The sequence below is a fragment of the Labeo rohita genome, unplaced genomic scaffold, assembly GCF_022985175.1.
Source record: "Labeo rohita strain BAU-BD-2019 unplaced genomic scaffold, IGBB_LRoh.1.0 scaffold_460, whole genome shotgun sequence".
NCBI classification, from domain to species: domain Eukaryota; kingdom Metazoa; phylum Chordata; class Actinopteri; order Cypriniformes; family Cyprinidae; genus Labeo; species Labeo rohita.
In genome coordinates this window covers 5493-16383 of record NW_026129380.1, presented here as the reverse complement: position 1 = coordinate 16383, position 10891 = coordinate 5493, and the positions used below count along the sequence as shown (strand labels likewise).

General features: G+C 34.1%; 1 pseudogene; it reads left to right on the top strand.

Moving 5' to 3' along the window:
• The first annotated feature begins 1383 nt into the window (after positions 1–1383).
• Positions 1384–9810, top strand: LOC127160815 (protein NLRC3-like; annotated as a pseudogene).
• Positions 9811–10891: the final 1081 nt, after the last annotated feature.

Here is a 10891-nt window from a genome sequence, read left to right as displayed (position 1 = left end):
GAGATGCTAAACTCTGCAGGGCTGTTTGATACCCCTGGCCTAGAGCAACACAAAATATTATGTCATTTGAAAGCTTTGAGTCTGAACTTTACAATGCTTGTGACCACTTTGATTAACTCCTAAGTAGTGCTGAGTTATTTGCTGATAAGTAGAAAAAAGTTTTCATAATTCATGAAATATATTTTTGTGCTCTGATCTCTAATATGTCAAAAATATCATACAGCTCAGATAGTCATGTGTAATATGTCATTTGAAAGGTCTCACAGAGCAGAATAAAACAAATATAATTGTTTGGGGGTTTGACTAAACTTGTGTGAGGTATTACTTTAATGTTTGTCACTCAGAAAACAACAATTTAGGGCAAAGAAAAAGGCTGCCTTGGTTCCAAATGCTTTAACTTTTGATTACTTCATGATATCACCACAAAATTTACATCACGTACAGCCCATATATTGCAAAATATCACCAAAAAAAGAATTTTTTCATACCTTATTCCTTTCATGAGATATTGAATATCAAATAAGAAAGATAGGAAAATTTTCTTTAAGAGCACTTTTTTTCTTAAACCTGATCACCTATTTCTTAGTATGAGAATGTCTGTATTTAAAGAATTAGGTTTTCCCATAAAAATACAGAAAGATTTCTATCAAACGATACCTACTTTTTGACTCTCCTTGCTATGGTTTTGGAGTTATGAGCCATTACTTTTGTGTATTTCACTCAGAAAACAACAGTTTTTAAAATGCTTTCAGGGTGTCAAGAGTTAATTGCACCACGTGAGTATTTGTTGGTTAGAGACGGTTTTCTCCTCATTCATTGTGCTGATATCTTCAGATCACCTGTAAACTGCCACTTAAAATCATTTCATGGCTGTCAGAGACAAACTACTTCATAAATCTCTCGACAGCACTTCATTATAGTCTGATAAACCATGTTATTTGCTGCTAACAAATTTATTTCTGAATTTGTGCAATCCTATTGTTTATTCTTTTTTCTTCTTTTTAAATACAGAACACTACTTTATTGTCTTTAATGTGGGACAATTCTCTATTATATGCAATGGCTGGCAACCCTCAGCTGGGCAAAGTAATGATGGAATCAAAAACCATTTGGACATGGAGCCAGTATACATAAAGAAGTAGAAACTGTAAAACAAGTATTAATACTACACCCTAATATGAACAGAAACAACTGAAAGTGAGAAATGAATACAAATCTCATCACGTGTGACATTTGCAATAAACAGCATCGTAGACAACAGTCCAGGAACAGGGAAAATAATAATGCAGTGTTTAAATGTATTAGGTAGAATATCCACGCTCCAGTACAGCAGGTGGCAGTAACTGTTCAGCTCGTTCAAAACCCTCCAGTAAAACCCACGAAGAAGATGAAAACGAAAGTAACTGCGGAAAACACTCAGATAGCAAGAGAAAGCGTTGCTCATTGGATTTATGTCCTAGAAAACATTTTTATAGATACAACTTTAGCACAGACCCTACTCATTTTAACACTCGTGAACATTGTTTTTGCATATTTAATCCGATCCGTCTGTACTGTTGAGAGATTTGAGAAGAAATTGCTGACAAGCTACAGGACTAAAGGACAGAAAAATGAGCGTTTCAAATAAATTCTCTTCTTAGTGGACAAGACTGTAGGTCAGTTTTTCAAAAGGGGGTTATTGAAAACAAATGTGTTTCTGCAGGTTTTCCCGTATTTTGTCTTCTGTTTCATGCTGTTGTTTTTGTGATGAGAAATCTGTAGTATTTTTAAACCAGACATTTCTCAATAAGACCATTTGGTTATTCTACACGGAAATGCATTTGTTTATAACTCTTGTAACTTTATTTATATAGTGTTTTTGTTGCTGTTGCTGTTGCTGCTAACTCAACGTATTATTCATCTCGTTAACGACCATCATCTCCAGGTCAAACTGAACAGCAGATTGTTTTCACAACCCAATGCTGATCACTGGAGTTTATCTGCAGTATGTCAGAAGAGCAAGGTAAGGACTCTCAGTCTGAGATGAGTCTCTCACAGAAACAGAGGTAAGACCGAGTCTGTTTTCAGAGAGTCATTTTAAACACGTTCTGTGAAAAAAATAAAAATAAAAATAAATAAATAAATAAATAAAATAAATAAATAAATAAAAGAACACCATGTTTGTCAAAAGGTGTTGATCCACCGAACTTCAGTGAGGAAAAAAAGATCATCTACCAAAAGGTAGGTTCATCACTGTGGTTCTCTGATAGATGTTGACTGAATTAAAAAAAATCAATCACTGAACACAACATATGGTGACTTTTGAACTCTTCTGGAGCTTCTTTCCAATAATACAATTATACAGGCAGCCATTACGAGGCATTAATTCACAATGGAAAATAGAGTAGATCAAGCAACCAAACATTTATAGATATAAAAGAACAAATGCATGCCTGTATCTCTATATTAAGTACCATTTACAACATTAAAACTTTATAAATCAGACTGAAGTACATTATGCAATATTGTTTCTTTTTTTTCTCTCTGTTCTTTGTGTCATTAGTGTAAGATCAGGCTCACATGTGTCCAGCTCTGTGTCTGTGAAGAGTGACTGGTCAAAAGATGAACCACCGTACTTAAGTGAGAAAAAAACATCAGCTACCCAAAGGTATTACATTATAGCATTATGTTAGCCAATTTTGTCACTGTAGTTATTGTGATAGATGTTCCAGACATCCATTACGAGGCATAAATTCACTTGGAAAGTAGAGTAGATCAAGCAACCACACTTTTATAGGCTTAGAAGAACAGATGCATGGTTATATCACGGAGCTCCCTGCTGGCGCTATTTCAGATTTTTTTAAAACATTGTTGTGCTTCACACAATATGGCGCAAGGAAGAACATTCTGTTGTATATAAACACCATGGCCAGGGCCTTGTTAACCATTGGGCTAGGTGGGGCTGAAGCCCATGAGGAGGCCCGTGAATGGCTGTGGAGTAGATTGACAGGCCATGGTAGCGACGATCCCCAACGCCTCACCACGCCCCCAACACGTTAGCGCTTTTAGGAGCTTTTCCATAAATTCCATATTACCATTACATATTAAAATGTCACGTTTGAATTTTGTTTACCAATCAAATGCATTTATTCTGTATTTTACTTTTGAAGGACCATGCACCAATTTATCAGGTGATTGCTGCATCTAATGTCCGCATTCACTTCTCTTCACTTTGTTCTGGCACAATGTGGAAATAGCCTACGCAATAGAACAATCTTCGATAAGTAAAAATGTAAACTTTTTTTACTTAAAAAGCAAGCTTTGCAGGACATGGAGGTGCCAGCGCAATCACTTGCATTTTTTTTTTTTTTCATTTTTTATTTGTGTGTGCTCACAATATCAACAAAACGTTAGCAGTGCCTTTATTTATAATATAAAGAAAACAAACATGATGCGCTTTCTGTCATCTCAACAGGAGAGCTTCACAAAAAATGAATAGAAACTCAGCGAATACATACCACACAGACAAAATAAATATCCATAGAAAGCTTTAAATTACTACTTAACGAAATAAAGCAAAAACAAAAACTCTTTCATTACATAATCTGCTAATTTATATAAACATATTATTTAAACATAGAAACGTGCTATTTTTATTATTTGTAAACGAACACTTTAATGTGCTTTCCGCATGCATTGTCGATATGTTGGCTATATAGGCTATAGGTAATCAAGTCAGCATGCTAATTTAATTAGTCTTACTAAAAGTAAATTAAAGACAAACCCAGTGATGCAAAAGTGATCATTCATGCATATTTTCATAAAGTATATTTTGTTTTCGATTTGAGTTTATTTCAGTTCCACGTTTCAAGGTGCTTAATATACAAAAATAGCCTAACCTAGTTGAACAATGTTCTATGTACTATTATGACCAAAAAAAACAAAAAATCCAATTGAATGCTCCGGCGCGCTCCTCCAAGACTATCATGTCAGAATTAAACCCTTATTTTAGAAGAATGCCACTCATTCAGGTGTCCCACAACTCTTATTTATAAACGTCAATATTTCATACCAAATAAATAAATGATTATTTAAAACCGTGGCTGTAATTTTTTTTTTTTTTTTTAGGATTTAGACATGGTTGAGATGTTGCTCTGAATTTTTTTTTTTCCCTTTCTTTTGGCTGAAATGTATTTTATTATTTCCATATTATTTTATTTTCAAGTGTTTTGAATGTATTTCTCCTCTTTTTGCTTATTTTATAATCTTTGATGGAATCTTTAATGGTGTATTTTGATGGTTTTTTTGGTTAAGTAAAGCGCTTTGAGATGTCACATTTAAAGGCGCTAGAAAATAAGGATTATATTGTTATTATGAAATTATTAAATCGGCTAGCTGTAGTTTTCTTATTAAAATTACTGAAATATATAAATGTTATTTGTCATTAAAATCTGCCTCACCTCAACATACTAGTTTTCCCTTCGCATGGCCAAAATATTATAAAACATGATGCCTTATTGGCTATGGCAGCAAATACTGCCTACAAGATTAACATTCTGCAGTTAAACACCCAGACAAGATCAATGATGATGCTATAGTGTCACAATGAATGAATGAATGAATGAATGAACAAATAAATACAATTATAATAATAAGTAGAGAATAAAATCAAAATTAGGATAATGAAGTTGTAGTCATATTGTTGAGAATAAAGTCGTAATATTGTGAGAATAAAGGTGTAGCATTATGTACAACAGTCGTGTCTAACCCCTGATTAGAACGTCCATAAACGGGGCAACTTTTTGAGCATTGTTGCTTGGGCACTTTCCCATTGAGAATGAGTAACAAATTTAGATCGGTCGTGAGCCCTGTGTCTCGCAATGTTTGGGCCCCCATCCCCCGCCATGGTTTTCGCAACCCATGAAAGTGCAAGAACTAAACTTACAATTGTAAATGTGAGGGGGGGGTTGTTTGTGGCCATTGCCAAAACTGGCCAAACCACCTTCCACCTCCCCTCTGAATAAAGGTGAGAAGAGCAGTCTTGGCTCTAGAGGTGGTTAGAATTGTATGCAAATAAGATGCTTTTAAAAGCAGGCTGAAATGTCCAGCAGACAAGTGATATGCATATTTATACTTGATAGATTAAATAAATAAATAAATAAATAAATAAATAAATCTCACAATCTCACATCTCACAACAGTAATATAAAAAAATGGAAAAAGTGTATACAGAAAAAAAAAAAAACAAGTTCATGTACATGGGTTGAAAAATAGATCTATGTCTTAAAAAAAAAAAATAAAACATTTAGGCCTAATTAATCAAATTAAAGTGACAAAGTTAAAAAAAAAATAGTTGTGTAAGACAAGAAAATGTACTTTTAGAATTACATCTTTTCTCAGGTAGAACAAATGTTTTTTTGTTTTTTTTGGCTCATGATCAATAAGTTGCATTTGCCCAAACTGATTTGCCAAAATCAAAACGCTGACGGTGAAGGGAATTGCAGTTAGCATGAGTCCCGCTCGCTGTGAAGGGGGAGCAGCCGGCAGAGGTTTCCGCTTGGTCTTAAAGCCTTCCCCAAATGGCTACGTTCACAATTAAAACAATAATTTGCACAAAAGAATGATTAATTATCAATTGAGAATTTGTTATTCATATGGTCTGGTGGTCACATGGTGTATGCCTGCGAATGCGGGACAATCTGTGTTACTTTCATACGGGGCGTTTCATGATGCCGTAAATAGCATTATAATGCCCCATAGCATTATATTTCAACCTCAGAGGTATGGCAGTTTAATTAATACTACTACTACTACTACTACTACTACTACAAATAATAATAATAATCAAGTATTTTTACTAAAAACACAAAAATAAATACATAAATAAAAAAAAAGAGTCAGTCTGGTATCTTGCGTATATGGCAAATACAGCATTTTTTTTTTAATAACAAGATTTTGGCCAAATGTATTAAACGAACGGAAAAACTTTAAGCGAAATTGAAGTATTTTTGTTTGTTTGTTTTTAAAGATATTTAAAACTTTTACTGCCTGGTTAAAAATTATGCTTTTTGTATAAAACTTCGTTTCAGAGGAAAAAAGATAAGTTACGTAGGCTTTACGTCGCATTTTATTAATACATTCAGAAATAATGTAGGCTAAAATACCGGTGAAAAAATCAAATGTTTAAAAAATAAATTATAAACATTTTAAAAATATCTATAGGCTAGTTCCCTTCTGAAATATAGCACAGTGTGGTGGTGTTCACACTGAACAGTTTGTACTACTGACCATTTAAATTGAGCAGTGTAACTTTTTATAGCCTACGTTTGAATTTCATTAGGTTGCGCTGTCAAGTTATGCGCTTGTTGTGCGCTTGAGGCACCGACGCAATCACTGCATTTTTTCCTCTTCTGAGGAAACTCTTACTCCGTAATTTATGGCCATACAGACAGAAGCAAAACATAATTCAAAACTGTAAAGCTTTTGCAACAAAGAGAAAACAAGCAGAATGCCGCTTAATTTCTGTAGTCTATGTTTTCTTTCTGTGAACTTCGGAGCGCATCAGCACATTTTTATCTTTCGTTTTTTTTTCTCTATCTCAGTAAATGATTTAAGTGAAATATATTTTGGGCGTAGGCCCATATATTCATTAAATGTAAAATAATGCTTAAATTATCTTTAAAATATAGGAAATAAAAGCATCCATACATGTCTACAATTGCTTTATTTTTGTATTTTATATTTTTTTTCTTCATCTGTTCATGCAAAATGATCTGAACTAAATGAACATATTTAACAGGTTTCCAGCTTTTAAAATGAATGTTTGAAACTTGCTGTAAAATGCAAACTGTGCACTTACAAAGAAACACAGACCATGTCTTTATTTATTTTTGTAAATGATTTTAGGTCACATCATGTAGCAAAAATTTTGTTATCAGGCTCACATGTGTCCAGCTCTGTGTCTGTGAAGAGTGACTGGTCAAAAGATGCCAACCACCAAACTTAAGTGAGAAAAAAACTTTTAGGGTCTCATTAGTTTTAATGTTTCTGTTTTTGTAGTCAGTTGCATTAAGACAAGGGGAGTGTGGCATCATCTACCATTTACAAGGTATTTAATATTGTTTTTCTTATTGTTGGTTGCACATGGACTGTGTCTGTGAAGATTTAATTTAATTTTTAATTGAATATTTATCAACATTTATCTATATTGTTTAAATATTTATCAGCATTTTCATTAAGATGCTAAGAGCAACAGCAAAGAAGATTAAAATGAGACCTAATATTTACCTAAATTTATACTTAAATAGATCCTATACTTTAACAGTGTGAACTTAAACAGCTATTGCTTTCTGTCTTTGCTAAAAAAAAAATTTGCAAATTATTTCTCTAATAGTTTCCCTGAAAATGCAGTACTTCATTTTATTCACTAATAGGGTTCAATATGAGACATTAGATTCAGACGTCCAGACTCACAGGAACTACAAGAATTTCAAAGACAATCTCCTGTGGATCTTCCAGGTAGGAAAACACATTTTCAATAATGTTTACATTTATAACAAACAAATAGTTTACTGAACAACACTTGCAAGAATATTCAGTAGAAATTTGATTTCTGTTTTATCTTGATCATTTATGTTTACTTTTAGAAACACAGAAAAATGTATTTTTCTTTTATTTTAGGATCTTGAAAGCAAAATAATTACATTTCTGAAGAATGAGCTGGAAAAGTTTAAGAAAATATTACAAGAAGAAGATGTACAATACTTTGTGAAGGATTTTAATGAGAACAGATGCAGTATCAAAGAAGCAGCTCTTGATCTCACACTCTACTTCCTGAGAGAGATGAAGCAAGATGAAGCTGCTGATACTTTAGAAGGTAAGAGACTCGTGATCATCTGTCACATTGTCACTTATAAATGTATGGGAGAAAATAGTAAAACTAAAATGCTAAAAAAAAAAAAAAAAAAAACTTTTTTTTTTTTTTGTCCCTGTGTTTAGATGAGCTGTTCTTCATTCATCAGCTAAAATGTAGCTTAAAGAAAAAGTATCAATGTGTGTTTGAAGGAATTGCAAAGCAAGGTGACTCTACACTTCTGAATAACATCTACACAGATCTCTATATCACTCAGGGTTGTAGTGAACAGGTCAATACTGAACATGAGGTAAGACAGATTGAAGTTGCTTCCAGGCGTCATGAATCACAAGAAATACAGGTTGAATGCAAAAATTTGTTTGAAGCACCTGAACAAGACAAGCAGATCAGAACTGTACTGACAAAAGGAGTTGCTGGCATCGGAAAATCAGTCTCTGTACAGAAGTTTGTTCTGGATTGGGCTGAAGGAAAAGAAAATCAAGATATCAGCTTCATATTTCCTCTTCCATTTAGAGAGATGAACTTAAAGGAGAAAGAAAAACTAAGTTTGATGGACCTTATAACTCAGTTTTTCCCTGAGACAAAAGGACTGAACCTTACAAGAAGGAACCAAAAAGTTCTGTTCATTCTTGATGGTTTGGATGAATTTCGTCTTCCTTTAAACTTTAAGGAAAATGAGACATTGCATGATGTGTCTTCACCATCATCTCTGGATGTTCTCCTAACGAACCTCATCAAGGGAAATCTGCTTCCTTCTGCTCTCATCTGGATCACCACCAGACCAGCAGCTGCCAGTAAGATTCCTCCTGACTGTATCGACCGGCTGACAGAGATACGAGGATTCAATGATGCACAAAAGGAGGAGTACTTCAGAAAAAGATTCACAGATGAGAATCTGGCCAAAGAAATCATTGATCATGTTAAAAAATCAAAGAGTCTCTTTATCATGTGCCACATCCCAGTCTTCTGCTGGATTTCAGCCACTGTTCTCCAGAACATTTTAGAGGCGAAAAAAAATAATGTTGTGAAAAATAATCAGGCTGATGACGCCTCCAAAAAACTGCAGGAATCAAATACTGAAGACACTCCTAAGACTCTGACACAAATGTACGCACACTTTCTCAGATTTCAGATCCTGCAGAGCAGACGAAAGTATGATGGAGAATATACACCAGATGTTTCCTGGGATAAAGATGCCATCCTTTCACTGGGGAAACTGGCATTTCATCAGCTGGAAAGAAACTATGTGATCTTCTATGAATCAGACCTGGAAGCCTGTGGTATTGATGTCTATAAGGCATCAGTGTATTCAGGCATGTGTACCCAGATCTTTAAGGAGGAAATGGGGATCGTTCTTGGTACCATGTACTGCTTCGTTCACTTGAGCATTCAAGAGTTTATTGCAGCCCTTTATGCACATCTGTTTCTAGACATAAAGAAGAGAAGTATATTTGTTCATGAGTCTACAGAACAGGAAAACAAAAGTGAAACCATGATTGATTTGCTCAAGACTGCAGTGGACAAGGCACTAGAGAGTGATAATGGACACCTGGATCTTTTTTCTTCGATTCCTCCTTGGTTTGTCACTCCAGTCCAATCAGCGACTCTTACAGGGTCTGTTGACACAGCAGGATGGAAATGACCAGAGCAAAAAGGAAATAGTTCAGTACATCAAGCAGAAATTTGAAGCTAATCTGTCTCCAGAGAGATCCATCAATCTGTTCTACTGTCTGAATGAACTGAACGACCAAACTCTGGTGAAAGACATTCAGACCCACCTTAGCAAAGGAAGTCTCTCATCTGCTGATCTTTCTCCTGCCCAGTGGTCTGCTTTGGCCTTTGTGTTGTTGACATCAGAGGAGGAGCTGGAGGAGTTTGAGCTTCAGAAATTCAAGAAATCAGACGAGTGTCTCATTAGATTATTGGCAGTCATCAAAACCTCCAAAAGAGCTCTGTAAGTTGATCATTTTTTGCTTTAATCTGAAAAAAAAAAAAAAAAAAAAAAAAAAAAAAAAACTATTAAAATCTATATAGGGTTCCCATGCACCCTGGAAAAGCTTGCAAATTAATTACTGATTTTGTAGTCCTGGAAAATGCATGGGAAATTAGAGAAATATAAAATGTAATGTAATGAAAATGATAAAACAAATGTTCTTGTGTTTTTCTTTAGATGAGAATGAAGTGTTTTGTTCTTCTTGAAACATGTTAGTAGCAGAAAGTGCTTTGTTCAGGGATGCTGAGGTTTGACATTTTAAATGATGATGTTTAGTCCATCAAATTTCCACTCAAATGTTTGTAGTAAATGCCAACAGATAATCAGCTACCTAGTGATTGTGATTTATTTTAATGTATAATTCCAGCCTTTCTGCAGTACCAGTAGTACCAAATACTGGGTCAATGTGGTACCCGTTAATAGGCAGCTGCTTTCAAACATTCCTGTGTATATTTTTTTTTTTTTGTCAGCACTCTGTAAAGAGCATTGTGTTTTTACAACATGTTTTTACAGCATTGTGCATTGTAGCCAGTGTTGAGAACCTGATCACAATGGTTAAGGTGTTTAATCAGAATCGCTCAGTAATGCTTTTCCTTGAAACCATGGAACTAGCACTTTCAAATGTATAATTCATTGTAATTATAGGCAAGGCAAGTTTATTTATATAGCACATTTCATACACAAAGGTAATTCAAAGTGCTTTACATAAAAGGAAGTAGAATAATCATAAAAACAATAATAATAATAAAAACAATAATTCACAAAGAGGCAGTAAAATAATCATAAAAACAATAATCACAGCAATAAAACAAAAATAAATAAAACTTTTAAAATGATTTAAAAATTGATTTAAAATAAAATTTAAGACGGTTAAAAATGGAAAATGATTATACATAGTGCAATCAGTTCAGGACGAAGCACAGTGCTCATTCAGTAAATGCACAGCTAAACAGATGAGTTTTGAGTCTAGATTTAAATGTAGCTAATGTTTTAGCACATTTGATCTCTTCTGGAAGCTGATTCCAACTGCGGGCAGCATAATAGAT